Genomic DNA, 12,740 nt, shown 5'->3' on the forward strand with positions numbered 1-12,740 from the left:
CTGCTTTCAATAAGCTCTCAGTGAAATGGAACACAAGGAATCATGGGTAGCTAACTACCAGTCTGCATGTGTCACTTTCTGACTGATGCCAGTCAGAAAACATTTTTATTTCAGTAGGTTCTGTAACACTTAGGACTTGGTTGTTCTAGATAGAGCGCTGATCACCTTTCCCTCTATTAGTCACCTGTTTACATTAAGGTGAAGGCTTTAAATATAATGGGCCACACTGATGTCAGTGGAGTTACATCAGGGATTAACTGGGCCCAATAAATTTCATTTCAGTCCCTTCTAAAAATCAGATTAGATGTAGTTAAGAGATGAACTTTGATTGACACCGCCAAAGAGAGTGGTCCTCCCACCTTGTGTGTGTGTGTAATTTTTGGCTGAAACTTTTTTTCAGAGAAAAAGGCAGATTTGGGCCAGCTGAAATGTTTCATGAATTTGTGTTGATTTTGCTTAATTGTTTTCCTCCATGGGAAAAAAGCCTAGATATTTTTTTAATGTAAATGTTTTTTGAAATAACTATTTCATTTTGAATTAACTGTTTTGTTTCAAATTTCCTTCAATTTTATTTAAAAAGTAAATGTTAAATGGCTCAAAACTGAAACAAAACATTTCAGGTCAAAGGAAATGTTTCAGTTGACCCCAAATTAATTTTTGTCTTTTTGATTCACCAACAAAAAAAATTTAAACAATTTTTTAAAAAAAATGTGGAACTGCTCGTGAACCAAAAAATCAATTATTCAAATAGCTCGAGTAATGACTGAGCAATAGCAAGTATGTAGTCTTCACTTGCCTAAGAATCAGAGACTCAGTTAAGATAAGCAGCTCAAAGTCTTGATATGTCTCTGAACTAGGGGTAAGCTAACCAGTTTGGATAAATAAGTAAAGCACTCTGACTTTCATCCCAAATCTAATACCAGACCTTTTAGCAAGTTTGAAAAATTATAAAGCAGCTTTTTATTTAGGGACAGATGGCAGCCAGTCCCTTTTCATATGTGTATAGGGTGGAGCTATTGTGTATAAGCAACAGCCTCTCCTGTCATCCTTATTCTTCCTGTTCAGTGTTTCTGACAACAACTGTGTTTTTTGTGTTTCCCTTGCAGTTGTTGCAAGCTCCCATAACTGCAAGCTTTAAAGGGAAGGAATGTGTGAAGGGGAGAAGGTGTGAAGCCAGTGGAAAATGTGTGGTTGCAGAAAGTAGTATGTGCTGTATGGGGATGCTCTCCATGCATGCACAGAATTTTCAGAGGTCAATGAGTATGTCTACATGGCAATAAAAGACCCACAGCTGGCCTGGGTCAGTTGACTCGGGCTTGTGGGATTTGGCCTGTGGGGCTAACGATTGCAGTGTAGATGTTCAGGCTCGGGCTGGAGCCCAGGCTTTGAAACCTTGTGCGGAGGGTGTGTCTCAGAGCCAGCCTGAGCTCAAATGTCTATATTGCAATTTTTAGCCCTGCATCCCAAACCCTGAGAGCCCAAGTCAATTGAACCGAGCTCTGAGATTCAGTGCCATGGGTTCTCAATACAGTGTAGACATACCCATTGTGACTCCCCGAAGTGGTGCATTTCCTTACAAAAAGGCACAGTTGACTCCATCATTACTATCTTTCAGTTTTGCCTGCTTCTTCTCTTCCTGGTTCCAGCTGCAAGTGGGAATCCATCAGTGGGGTTGTTCTCTCAAGTTTTCCAGCTTAATTATGCAAACACAAGAGATTCACACAGTTGGGCTCCAAACTTATGGGTGCTTACCAAACCTCAAACATTAAATGGTAGCCCATCACTAGACTGAACTAGTGATTCAGAGTTGGAAATAGCGTGATGATGACCATCTTCACAATATTTCAGTCCAGATTTTGGCTAGAAAGTGGTGATGTAAACACAAATGAAGAAAAGGGTTAATGAAACATTTTGAACTTCAAAAAAAGTTTACCTTGGCTTCAATGTCAGTGAAGTTTGGTTGTTTCATACTTTAACAAGTACTGGAATTTAGTCACAACATACCACACAGGTCATAATGGGACAAATAAATTCTTGGTGTAACTCCATTTGTTTCAATAAAGTTATAGCCGTATACCATTGGCCCATAACATTTAAAAAATACAATATGCCCACAACACAGTAAAATAAAATAATGTAGAGAGGAAAATGCAGATAAAGATGTCTAGCAATCTCAACCCTACCTTCTGCTAGAATGTAATGTTGCAAAGATACATTGTGATGGCTAATTAGTTGGTACTATGCTTCTTGTGAGTCAGTCCAAACATTTAGTATGCTGGAAAATCAGACATTTTCTGATCCATCACTTGAAGTTAAGACTGGATATCTTTCTAGAAGGTATGTTGTTGTTCAGCCACAAGTTATTGGGCTTGATGGAGGAATTACTGGGTGACATTTTGTGGCTTCTGTTTTGCAGGAGGTCAGATGAGATCATAATGATCCCTTCTGGCTTTGAAATCTATGCATCTATTAATTATAGTCTCTTGAGCTTCTAGCTGAATTCTCTTTAACTGATCTGTTTAAGGACAGTTCTTTGAAGCACGAGATGCTGTTTGGGCACTTTTTCCCACAAAATGTTAGTTCCATTATTTGTGCTTTATGGGCCAATTCTTCTGGTTCAGTGTGGATGCTTCGTAATGCCCTGCAAATGTATTCTGTCTGAAAATCTGGCTTAACCAGCTCATTCCTCCTGTGCCATCAAGCTCATGTAGGTGTAAGAGGGGAAAATGGGTATGGGTGGAGGGAAGGGGGTTCTGGCCAAAATGCTTTGTGCTCTGCCAATCCTTGGCTGTGTTTTTGGCTCCCTGTGCCTTTTGCTGTCTGGTGTAAATGTTTCAGCTGCCCCTTGACTGCTGTAACTCAATGGAAAGGACTAGCTTGCACAGAGCAGCACTATGATGAGAAGAGTACAAAGGTGAGCTTTAAACCACCTTTTCTCCATGAAATAAGCATAATCAATTATAGATCAGACATCTGGGTAGGAGATTGGCCTATTGAATTTGCAGCCTCCCTGGAAATGTATTTTTTTGTGTGTTTGAAGCTACGTATTATGTGTAAATCAAGGCTCACAGCTGTTCACTTCAGGGCTTCCAGTGACCTGAGTGCCACTCTCACTTTGTATAAAAAATACAATCCTGATTTTGTCGACAACGGTTTATGACAAGTATGAAAGTATTCAATACCAATATGACAACACCCAACTAATTCGCGACTAGAAAATCAAAATTTACTCGCCTGTGCTCTAATAGTATTTCCAGTTCCAAATATTTGTCTTTATGAAATAGTAGTAATTTTTTCTATACTTATGTAGTTGTAGTGTACCATGGTATACAGAAGCACAGGATATCAAGCATAGCTTACTTCTGGATCTCCTTTAAAATAGGACAAGACGGGATTTGATATGTTGTAGGAATTGTCAACCCCGTCACAAAAGTTCTTTCACCAAAATATAATGTGCATCCAAGAAGTTAATTTTGAGTTCTAGCTCTTTAAATATATGCTATAGACACCCCAGTTCCTGAAGGGATTTTAACAAAAACACTAAAATAAGAGAGGCTTTAACGTCAATGGCTTAATTGTTTTCACTGGTTAGTTATTAGTTTTGGAGAAAACTCCTTTATTTCTACTACCTTCAAGAAAGCCAGAAAATAAAATCTTCTTCTGCCGTCTGGGTCAATTTAAAACAAATGCAACAAAATTGGCCCTACTTGAAAATATATTGTGCTGTTTGACTATATTATAAATACTGTAGGTGCAGTTCCCCCCGCCTCCCACCTCCGAAGGTTGAAATGGAAATTTCAGTCCATCTTGATTTGTCATTTGTACCTCATGTTAATCAGCACTGGAAGAGAGACAGAGTCACCCAGTCTCTGACCTAATTTCACACAGCATCCCCCTGCGAAACTGCCATTTGGTGACTCGGAGGACAACAAATAAGATAGAGGTACTGGAATTCTGCCATATGCTATAACATATGGACAGTCAGTTTACACTACATTGAATTTATGTGAAGGTAATGACCCTCCCATTCAAATATATCATATTATCTTACCTTAAGTCCTTAGTAATAATACTTAGCACTTAAATGGCACCACACAAACATTAACTAATCCTCACAAAACCTCTGTGGGTAGGCAAGTAAATATTATTCCTATTTTAAAAATGGAGAAGCTGAGACAGAGACATTGAAAAACCCCAAAGCTCCACATGAAATCAGGATTAACACACAGGACTCCCAACCTTCAATTCAGTAATGCAAACAATGCTCCTACTCAACTGTTAGCTTTTACATTTAGAGGCCTTTGAATTCTGTACCTTTTTGTGAACTGCATCTGCAATGATCTTTATCATGCATTTTCAGTGACAGAGACATGTAGCTGTCAACAGTTCCACAAATATGAGGAACATATATATTTAAGGTTTCAGACCTACAAATGCTGGGACAAATTCAGTGGTAACATAAAGAGAGGTGTAAGTTATACCTTGATAAATCAGTGTGAGTTGGTGTAACACAGTGAGGACCAGATTTTGCTCTTAATTCTGAGGGAGGGTGTATATGTGGAGTAGCACTAGGATTTACTTCAGTGACATGATTCCACATTTACATTGATATAACTGAAAATAGAATCTGTGTTTGGGGACTGGAATGTGTGATGCTGGCAAGAAAAGCAACCAACAGGGGATTTTCAGAAGATGTATCAAAGCAGCCATCTCTTTTCCCCCATCCCACATAATCTCCATCTTACACCTTTGTATTGGTTGTTTTTCTGCTACAGATGTTCCCCCTAAGTATGGAAAATATACCCATTTAAACCCACACTGAGCTATACCTCCTTACTGGATCATAATCTACACGACACCAGAGACTGGCCCACAGAATGGAATTTGGTGTTAGTGATCACTGCTTGGCTGTATAGATCAAAAATAAATTTCCAGAATCCATTTTCTATTGGTGTCATTCCTGATGCGTGTGCTTCGCACATGATTCCGAGTATGACTCATTTGAAGGCAAATAGAGGTTTTTCCAAACTGTTCCTTTAAACAGGATTCCTATAAAATATGTAATTACTTTTGATTTCTAAGTATGTATGAAAAGATGCCTATTTCATTTGATCAGTGCTTAGACATGATGTGAAAGGTAATTAATGATATAACAAACACACAACCTATTTCAAGACTGGGGACTTACATGCTTAATTTTAAGCACATAAGTAGCTGCAGTGAAATCAGTGGGCTCACTTGTGCTTATAGTTAAGCACATGCAAAAGTCTTTTCAGGATCAGGACCTTCAGTTGTAAACTCTTTAGGGCAGGGACAGTGCCTTCCTACCATTTGCACAGTGTTAAGCACAATGTGGCTTCAATCCCGAATGGGGAATCTGAGCACTACCATAATACAATGAATAAATCATAATAATTTGCATATTTAACATAATTATCCAAAGAAAGATGCAAGGTACTTAATCTGGTACATTTATAATACATGATGTTATACTATAATATACAGTATATGCCATTTATAATAGGAAATGATCTGATTGTATATTCAAAATATATTATTTTTATTGGTACACATGCTGCAGATTATATGTGTGATGATCATATGGGCCAAATTCATCCCGCAACTATGTATATTTGAAGTCAATGAAGTTAGCGGGAGTGTAACCAAAGGCAGGATTTCTTGTGATATATTTGAATTGGAGGGCCCCATGTTGACATAAATTCAGTGCAATGTAAGCTGACTGTACATATGTTATAGCATATGGTAGAATTTCAGTTCTCATCGCTCTCTTATGCCTCATCCTCAGAGTCACTGAAAGGTTGTCTCATGGGATGACCCTTTGTTAAATTAGGTCAGAGGCTGGAGGATGCCATGTGTCAATTTCATTGCTGAATAATATGGCAGGGTTAAAACAGCTTGAAAGAGACCTTTTTCATTATTTTTCTTAAAGAGGGAAGAGTCAAGCTGGTGAGGCTATTCTGGTTTTACTTTGTGGTGGTCACACTGACTTTATATACCACTCTTCAGATATTTTTGAGCCATAGACTGACTCTGGCTTGAATTTACCTTCAATAATTTTGTTTCCCGCACAGCTTTGGTTTAAGCATATTTGTCTCACAACTGACTCAAAGCGGAGATCAGATTTCTGTAGGTTGAAGATGCCTTTTACTACTTTGGGGTGAAATTCATTCTACCTGTATAAGGCCCAAGTATTCAGGGAGTGTGGTGGAGGGGGTGGGGAGCTGAAATCCAACCCCCAAACAAGGGCCAGGATACAGGCTTAACATTTCAGCTTATGGGCCAGTTGGACATAGTACTCGACTCACGGAGGAGGGGTGGATTTCACTGGTTTTGCATAAGCCTGATTCTGCAGACCCTCCTCTGGCCTTCCCTGCCCTATTCTGCCCCCAATATAGCCTTCTGCACCAGTCTGTGTGGGGAGAGTGTGAAGCCCCTTCCTGCAGTGTGCCAGGGGGATGTTCAGGTACCCCTATACAATTGATCAGAAGGTAAAACTCCTGAGCAACCCCTCTGTGGGGCTTAAATTGAGCCAAAGGTCTTGCAGTAACCCTCCATGTGAAGTGAATTTCACCCAATGCTTTCCATATTAAGCACCTTCTAGTGCTATTTTACAGTACAGATTCAAAAATTATTAATATTTTTGCATGCAGCATTAGTTACTTGTGCCATATTGAAGATACGTCCTGAATTTCAATATTGGTAAATTGGTAATTTTGTTAAATGAATAACTACTTTTAAAACAAAATGTCACAAGCAGGAGGCTTAGAAAGCATTGGAGACCTATATTCAAATCTAAAATTAAGTCACCAGAGAAACTGGTCATTTCATTTTAACTTCAGTTTGTCTGCAAAATCACAGCATCATTTGGCCTCATGGACAACTGCTTGGCCTACAATTTTAATAGCTTAATTTAATAGCTTAATTTAATTTTAATAGTCAGTCATGGATGAAAAAATTCCATACCCCTGAATGGTGTAACTTTGCCAGTAAAACCCGAGAGTAGACACAGCTACGTGGACAGAAGAATGCTTCTGTCGATGCAGCTAATGTTGTTTGGGGAGGTGGTGTTCCTTCTGTTGGAGTAAGCTGCATTTTCACTAGGGGACTATGCAGGCATAGCTATGCCAACATAGCTATGCCTGCATAGGCTCTGTGGTATAGACATAGCCAGGTTCTACTGAAGGCCTGGAACAACAGAGGTGGTATGAGGGGTGATGTCATGACTGAAATGTATTTGTAGAACTGTGAGGCAGTAGGAAGCAGCAAAACAGCTGCCTGCAATGTGCTTAGCTTTAGCCTGTGCGTTTTTTCCATCATTTTGTAACATCTTCCATCTGAGGATGCCACAACGTGCCATGCAGTGATGTGCGGCCAAAGTTTTAACAAGGGGCTCCCTCAAAAAATTTTCATCTCAGACCCCATGTTTTTTCAATGGAGGAAAGGTCAGGGAATGAGGTTATGTCCTAAAACTGTGTCTACAGAGAAAGATCAGGGAGAAACACAGAAATAAGGGAAGTTCATGGGGAGGTGGTTAGTAGGACTGATAAACGTTTTTAAAATGTTGGTAAGATGGCATCTGTGATCCAGAATGTTCCAGGATTGCTATCCAGAAATCCAGCAATCACTTGTTAAGGTTGTCTCTGATCAGGATGCATTTGATGATTTCAGCCATTCTTAACCTTAAGCCTCAGGTAAAGGATCATTTTTCTTCAAACGTGGCTTTTTTATAGGTGTTAAGACCTAAAAATCAAAGAAAACTGGTCCAGTAGTTTTAAAATTTATGGGTGGTTAAGTTCAGCCAGTGCTTCCTGAACTGGGACAACTGTGACACAAGTGTCATAGGGACACTAGAAAAAAATCTGCAAAACAGGTAACTTTAAATATTCATAACTTTAAAACTTATATATATATACACACACACACACACACACTATCCAAATGCAATATATATAAAAATCAGATTATTTGTCAAAAACAATGCCCCCCCAACCGGCAGGATTTAATAGTTCAAAAATGGAAGAACTAATTTTCCTCAAACTTTCCAGAAAGCTTTGGGCTGAGACCAGTCATGGAACATTTCTGGCCACAAAGAATTTGCCTGAGAAAATTACATGGAATTGAAAAATGTGGTTAACCTTAATTAAAATGTGCGTTCTTCATGTCTGCTATAATATTGGTTTATTTTGTGAATAAATACCCTATACTCTTCTAATGCAATATTTGTGAACAATTACCAAATATTAAACAGAGTTACAATTCAGTTATGATCCTGGAATATTAACAACATGACATATTTGCCGTATTTTGGTTTTCAGTGTCCTCCAAGTCTGCATATTCCAGGTCTTTATCATTTCAAACTACTGTGAGCCTGACCTCATCACAGAATAGAATCTATCTCAATAGAGGTAAGGAAAAGGAGAAGAGAAAAGTAAGATTTGTGCATTTTAAACTTTGTTTGAATTGATGTAATGTACTCAAATGATTGAAGCGCAGAGTACTGTATGTCTCTCTTGAATCAGACTCTGGATGTAGAATATTGCTTATCTTCATTCTTGTCATGCATAGCTCTCTTTCCCCTCCTCCACTCACTATGTTCTTTTGTGTGACAGTTGTGGCCCTTTCAAGTACATTTTCTTATCCATATTATATGTTATTCTAGCTCTTTTATTTAGGATTTTTCACACATCCTTCACATCTCCTTTACTGTCTCCAGTCAATAAGCACTAAGACCTAAATACTCCTTTGCGCTTCATGGCAATTCCCTTATCACATGCATTTTCTGTTGCCTCAAGGCAGATCTGTACAATTTTTGTTATTGAAATCTGGGTTTTTTTCCTCCCAAGCAGATGGAGAATGTGTAAATGTGTCTAAAGACTGAGAATACCATTAACTTGTTTTTTACAGAGCCCTGGGAACCACAATGTCTCTCTAGCTCCTTTTAAACCGAGATGAAAAAAATAGGAATAACAACACCACAATACAAGCAAAGCAACTTTAGCACATTATTGTGTCTTCCTTATGGCTCTGACTTCAGAAAAAAAGATGCACTTCTGCTACTGTGCATCAATCTTTTGCTCTTTGCAAGAGAACACAATCCCAAGACATACATGGGCTGGATTTACATTATTCCATTAAGTATTGATTGTAATGCTTGAAGCCTTTATTGTTGCTATTTATCAGAGCTTTTTGCACTGAGCTGGGTAGAAAGTAACACTGCCCAGCTATTGCTTATTGTGCACTTCACAGCCAATCGGGCATAAAGGAGTCAAAATGGTAGATTCTATTCATTTTTTCTTAATTCAGAAGATTCAGAAGGGACAGCTTCATTAACTCAATTTGCTCAACAACTGGTGTAAAATGAAGAGCACTAACTTTCTAATTGGCCAGCCAGAATTAGAATTACTTTACAAAGGTTGGATGGTCTTCTCTTACAGCAACTATAGAAAGTGAACTATATAAATTCAATAAATGAAAAAGATTAGGAAATGCTTTTTTGGCAGGAAGACTGGTTAAATCTTATTATTGTTATCAAAGCCCATCTAGGCTCCCTGCTTTACTTCAGAGTGGAGTTATAGCTTCAGTAAAACATCAGATTATATTCAATTTTATTTAAAAAATTTAATCAGCAATATTCTAAACAAGTGATTCTATGACTGAATGAAAAACTATAAAGCTATCAAGTACCAAAGAAATATGCTTTGGCCCCTTTATGAGACATTTCATACAAGTTTTCAGCTCTCTTGATACATTTTTCAAAAATGATGACCCAGAGGACTGCAATTTTAGAAGGCAATTGAGTCAATTCATTGTCAGAAACCTGTCAAATTATATATATATAAAAGGAGACTGAAAAGTGTGACAGGTAAGATCAAAGCCAACAGTGTGGGATCAGCTGGGCCAGAACTTCAGTGGTATAAATCAGCATAGCTCCGTAGAAGTCAAATCTTATTTGCTGAGATTCTGACCCATCTGACTGTATATGGTAATTTTAAACACAGTAGGTACCATTCTCAGCCTGACCCTTTGACAGGTCTCATAGTTTGACTGCTGCCTTCATTTTAATTTTGGAATTTTTCAGTTGGTGATCTTTCTTTAATTGCAAACATCATTGAAGTAAAAGCTGTGTTGAAATCTACAAGATGTAATATTTGGGAGGTGAAAGATACCCTTCTATCATGCCCCTAAAAGACAGCATAGTTCAGTGTAGGGATTTAAGCAATGCTGATAACAGCAATGAGGTCACCCAATTCACAGTCATGGTATGGATTCTCATGGTTTGATTAAGACTGTTTTGTTCAGAATCAAAGTTTACAGAATTTAGTCCTAGTGCAGAAATTTGCTTCATTTTTTGTAAATAGATCTGAAGATTACTATGCCTAAATAGGAAGTAGATCCTTGACAAAGATCTCCGAAATAGATTTTTTTTCATATTGGTGAAATATTTTGCTTTCTTATTTAAAATTTAAATCTTATTTCAAACTTACTTGAGATATTTAAAACATACGTATCTATCTAAATCTGGATGCAAATCTCAACCAAACATATTTGATGACTCCCATTGTATTCAAGTGTAGTCGGATAGGGCCCAGGAATATGGGCTAGAAGTTCCTGGCTTTGTGTAGGTGCATAAGGTGGAAGAGAGTCTGTCTTTGTGCTCCTGCGGAGGAGTGAGGCACAGTTTAACTGGCGAGTGTGGACAGTGCTCCAGGCTAGCACAGCTGACAACAGTGTTCTAAAAGGCTCAGAAAGGACTTGAGAAGAATTTAATGAGATACAGTCCAAAGCGCTGCTTCCTAACTCTACACTGCTCAAAGCAGCTAGCTGGGTGCAAAAGGGAGCACATTCCATACAATGTCAAACAGTGGCAGAGCTGATAGGGCCAGAAGAGCAGTTTTGGCAAAGCCAGCCAGAATTCCTCCAGGGCAGCAGTTCTCAACCTGTGGCCTACAGGCCACTTGCAGCAATCAGCACACAGCTGTGGCCCATGTGACATCCTCAGGGCCTTACAGGTAGTGTATATATATTGTCTGGATGCGGCCCCATAGAGAGCTGCATATGTGGCCCACAATGGTAAATAGGTTGAGAACCACTGCTCCAGGGGCTCCCACTGGCAAAGTCGCTCATCCTTATCCTTTATGGAGGCCCTGGCTAAAAAGCCATTATCTGGCCCTGTTTGTTTACCGTTGTATATAGAACAGGAACAATACATGTTCCAGCCACCCATGGCCTTTTAAGACATTGCTAAAAGGAGAGAGAGTAAAGTGTATACTTTAAACCTCCCAGGAAGTATTATGTTATAGACTCATCTATTCATTTGGTCTGTGTCAACATTGGCAATTCAGTAGGCTTTCAGTACTCCTAGAGCCAATTCTCTGAGCACTTTGGGATCTTCTCAGTTTGTTATATTACTAACATAATTTCTGTCTCTCTGCATATATTTCATATATACATACAATGAAATTATAATTTATAGTTGGCTGGGGGGAAAAGAATATCAAAGACAAATAATTAATTTGAACTTTTTATTTCAATTTTGATGTATAGAAATGAATATCGGGTATTCAGCATTTAGAAAATCTGATGATAAAGTCCCTACCAGAAGGAGTAATTGCAGGTAGGTGACTGTCTGTCTTTGGTGAATAATGCTAATTCATAAATCCTTCTAGAGGAGTGAACTGGTTGATAGTCCTCTCCCTTTCTGACACTAGGTCAGAGCCTGTTAGCTAAATACATTTAAACTATGACAGTCAAAAGTAAATCCTAGTCAAGAATTTTTTGCCTCAGCTACAATCAATTGTCTCTAGTTGTGCCCCCTTAATACTCACTTCTTTAAGGAGGGTGGACAGGGAAGGTGAAGAAAACAAGTATGTGTCTTATTTTTAAATTTAAAAAATTAAAAATATTTATTTGGCTGTCCCTGGGTTCAGTTTTGTGTTGGAAACTCAGAACATACCTAACTCGTTACAGCCATTTGGAAACATGAAAGTGTGCAGTATGTAGCATTGTGCATTCTTGGACTGGGTTGCCGACAATTGTTTTTGGATGTAGAAACTTCTTTGAATAGATGATGAAAATGTAATATCTCTCTGTTGATGGATTTTTATGAGTATGTGGGTAAGAGAATCATTCAGTTTGCTGAATGTAATTCCAGCTCAACTCATTCACCATGTTGCATTTGGGATGCCTTTAAGGCATCTGCTTATGGAAGGGCGATAGGATGTGCTGCTGGAATAGGAAATGGAACTTGAATAAAAGTGGATGGCCTTTTAAAGCAGCATAAACTGGCATTCAGCCTGGGTTTGTATTGAAATTATCTGAAATAACTTATGAGATGCTGTCCAGTAAATAGAGTTTATCATCTAAGGAGCCACAAGGAAAAAATCATTTAAAAAACTATTGTAAGAATAAAGTGGATGTGAGGCTATAAATCTGGAACTGATAGGGCTGTCTTTATAAAATTCATCATCTCAGGCTTAGTGAATTATGATGGCATTGGTTATTGGATGGACCCATATTGTCAACTGAGGTTCTAAAATTGTTTCTTTACTAAACAAAGACAAAGCCAATTCTCTCTCTCTCTTTTTTTTTTTAAGGCATCACTTCTGCTGCTGCTACTTGTGAAATCTTTTCTTTTCATCAAGAGAAACAGCCATTATCCCTGTGAGTGTTTAATGGTGGCCACCTTTACAGCTCTTTCCCTTGTTTACTATCACCATGGA

At 38.3% G+C, this 12,740-nt stretch overlaps 1 long non-coding RNA gene across 5 annotated transcripts in view; it reads left to right on the forward strand.

Annotated features, from left to right (window-relative positions):
• Positions 1-12,740, forward strand: part of LOC142072175 (uncharacterized) — a 99,821-nt gene that overhangs the window by 58,799 nt on the left and 28,282 nt on the right. For all 5 annotated transcript variants that reach the window (XR_012668560.1, XR_012668559.1, XR_012668558.1 and 2 more), the window contains exons 2-4: positions 8,337-8,426; positions 11,566-11,635; positions 12,615-12,681. This is a non-coding gene — a long non-coding RNA (uncharacterized LOC142072175). The remainder of the gene's footprint in view (positions 1-8,336; positions 8,427-11,565; positions 11,636-12,614; positions 12,682-12,740) is intronic.

This window comes from Caretta caretta, chromosome 5 (assembly GCF_965140235.1).
Source record: "Caretta caretta isolate rCarCar2 chromosome 5, rCarCar1.hap1, whole genome shotgun sequence".
Lineage (NCBI taxonomy): Eukaryota > Metazoa > Chordata > Testudines > Cheloniidae > Caretta > Caretta caretta.